We start from the raw sequence: 3,748 nt of genomic DNA, 5'->3' as shown, positions 1-3,748 counted from the left end.
GAAGAAAAGGTCAGCTATGGTGGCGGTTCGTGGACGGTTTGGGGAGGAATCAGCGCCGACGGTAAGACAGAGCTTGCTTTCGTGTCTGGGCCACGTCTGCCTGCACTAAACTGTCATCGGTACGTCGAAGAGTGTCTCGAGCCTCATGTGATATCCTATGCACATTTTATTGGCAACGGCTTCATATTCATGCACGACAATGCTAGGGCTCACACCGCGGGCGTCGTACGAGATTATCTTAACGAAGTCGATATCTCTATTATGGAATGGCCAGCAAGAAGCCCGGACATGAATCCCATTGAACATCTGTGGGATGAATTAAAGAGACGAATTCGAGCAAGAGATCCTGCCCCAGAAACACTTAGCCAGCTGCAAGATGCAATCCAAGAGGAATGGGACAATATACCACAGTATGTGATCGTGACTCTCATCCGATCGATGAAGAACCGTATGGAAGCAGTAATTAGAGCTCGGGGAGGGAATACAAGTTATTAAATAAACGTTTTTTAGCTTTTTTTTTTCATTTACGTGTGTTGTTTTATCCATTTCCTTTATACTCCATACGGAATAAAAATGACTCATTTAACAAAATACGGAACCTATGAAAAATTCATTTAAATTTAGAACATTAACATTAAGATTTGATAAGCTCATATTACTCACTATTAAACGACATTTAACATTTATTCCTAAATGTACACATTTTTCTGATAATCCTGACAAAACGTAAACTTGCAAGGTGTTTCGATTTTTTTGATGAGAAGTGTATTTCAGTCCCTCATTTCTCTACTTTTTTCCGCTATAGGACTTTGAACTTTTAAAAGTTTGATCTCATTTGCATACCTACGTAGAATTCCTCAAAAACATTTACGTCAATTCGCACTTGTTCACATACATTTGAAAATTCACGAGATAGGAGTAAATATTAGCAATGGGCTCGATACAGCAAATCAATTTAAAAGGCAGTAAGTAATATTATTAGTATGTAAGCTTTTACAACGTCACAGTGAGTCATAGTCAATATTTTATCGGATGATGGACGCAAAGTCCGCAACTGTCGTCAAATCGTTTACTTACTTCTCAGGTAATACGTAATTGCGTGGTATTTTTACACATCTACTTTCAGATCCTTATTTACAGAGTCAGCATAATAACTAAGTTAAATATCACACAAACACGTGTATTCAGTTTGTAAAACATTGTATAAAATATTCGTATATGTATTACTAATAAGCAGAGCGCCTCTAAATATTTTATAAAAGGGATTTTATATGAAACTTGAAAAATATTATTCCATATAAGTACGTTGAATGTACGTTTGGCCTAAAGTTTTAAAATAAGTACTTACTTACAGCAGCTTGCAGTTGACAAATCCACCATCTTTTTTCTACACTTAAGTACTTACACTATTTGCGGAAGTTTGTGCCTGTATCATATACTACGTATTAACTTACGTTAATAATGCTTTGAAACATTTTGGGTTTAGTGCCTGGAAAAACAAAATCCAATCAAAAACATAAATGTGAAATGACAGCCAAGTTCAATATTATGTTAAATGCCTTGGTTGTCGACTTCAACGACAAAAGAAGTGAGATCTAAGTGGGTGCCAAGTTCAATGGTAAGTCCTGAAATTTATTTATAAGTAACAGTATAACATATCATATCTTCTTATGACATAAGATAATGTATTGTAGCCTAAGGTAAGGAAGGTGTGAAATAGTTTTTGATTTATGAGGGGGTCAAAAGTGGCTCCAAATGGTTCGTGTAATATTACACACGGTGCGGCTCGCCAGTTCTGTTTCTTGAACTTGGCTTGACACGCTACAGTGTGTCTAGATTACTTGATTACTGGGATGCAAGTTTTTGTTACCATATATCACGGTTCTTTTATTTCGGATGTTTATATCAAATGATGATCATGTCCATACGCAGTGGTTGTTATAGGTATCTAAATATAGGTACGTGATACGAAGTCAACGTTCCATTTTTTGTGTCATTGAAGTAAGTGCCAATTATTCAGCAGGTTTAAACAATTACTTTTGCACGTGTGTTTACATACAGTTCTACCATTGACTTATAATATAAACATTATGAATTAACGCCTATAATTCCAGTTAGGGTAGACAAACACAACCGTAAGTCATCGCCGGCAACGGTGTCCTCATCTTTTCAGGGTTAGTAGTTAGTAACTTATTTACGCACTTCATTATACATTTGCAATAAAGAAACTGACAGGCACTATTTGTTCAATGCAGTGATTTAGGTGGCGCACGACGATTAGCGCCCTTCATAATACAGTTTTTTCGATTAGTTTATGACCACCGAAATATACCTAATTAAATCTTTTAAAAATGTCGTTAACGGCCACCCATTAAATGTATGAGTTAGATGTGGCCGCTTTGAGGTCTAATTCACAGGGCAGGTCTGTCCAATCCAGTTATTCCCCTGTAGATCCGAGACTGTCAGCCAGGGTGGTGTCGTCTTGGTTGATTTTGGCGCCCCCCTAAAACGGCGCCCGGTGCGATCGCACCGCCACTGGTTCAACGGGTAAATTAAAAATGGCTTATTGTATATTTGCGATTACATTTATTTTGTAATAGATATCGTGAAATTAATTATTTGTTGGGAATAAAGAGATAACATATAATGAGTTCTTAATCCTGGGCTTGTCATACGACATACTACCTACAAGTATAGGTACCTACTTAAAGAATTGTGTCCACGCCAACATGATGGTATATTGTAAGGGGCGGCGGTTGTGGGCGCTGATCTTTATACGGGTTCATAATATTTATAACTTGTTATAAAAAGTCGCTGCAAGTTGTCTCTTGAACACGTGGTTCTGGCCCCCCTATTATTATTTTTATAACATGAACTTTCACACATACAGTGACCTTTATTAAGCAAATTACATGTATTAAGAAGTTTCTAGAAGATTGAATGTGGAAGTAAATGTTGGAGTGTAAGCTCTCTAGCAGTCTACCGTATAACCAAGGCTATATACCCGGCACGTAAATGACCATACTTACGCATTTCCCAATAGGGCAATCATAGCAATAACACTAACACACACAACGTTATGTACGCTACTACCTAGATACAAAGTTAATGTCAAAGTGTCTCAATATCATTAGACACAGGCTCATTTGTATGATTGAGCCATGTTAATATCACCATCATGGTATAAGACCAGGTACGCTCAATCCTATGACAAGTGGCTATTGCTAGCCCATTGATGACGTAAGTGTTACCATTCAATTGGTAGGTATCTTCAACATTCCAAGGACGTAAATTTTATTAAGTATTGAAAATTAAGTGCATTATTGATTAATGTATTTAGTTACTATTATTTGTCACACATATACAAAAATCATTAAAACTGTACGTAAATATTTTACTAAAAGTACAAAATTTCCTTGCAAAGTAAATTAAAAATATTGGACGTGAAATGCTTGCTGTCAGTTTTGAGCATACCTGGTCTTCTTATAAGTACCATGAATATCATGGCGAAAAAGTGTGTAGCAGTCGATACGTTTTTATAGACATAAATATTTTGTTGGAACAATTTCAACAAAGGGATGTTGTAATATAACATTCCTAGAAATATAATTAGGCCCTTTTATTGATTATTTTGATTTAAATGTCCTTATAGATTTCCCAAGTACCTGTAGAGGATATCCTGCAGTAACAAAGTATGTTTCATTTTGATTTGACATGCAGCTATAGTTGAAAAATAAAAAGAGAATAC

The sequence above is a fragment of the Pectinophora gossypiella genome, chromosome 5, assembly GCF_024362695.1.
Source record: "Pectinophora gossypiella chromosome 5, ilPecGoss1.1, whole genome shotgun sequence".
NCBI lineage: Eukaryota > Metazoa > Arthropoda > Insecta > Lepidoptera > Gelechiidae > Pectinophora > Pectinophora gossypiella.
This window is presented reverse-complemented; position numbering follows the sequence as displayed.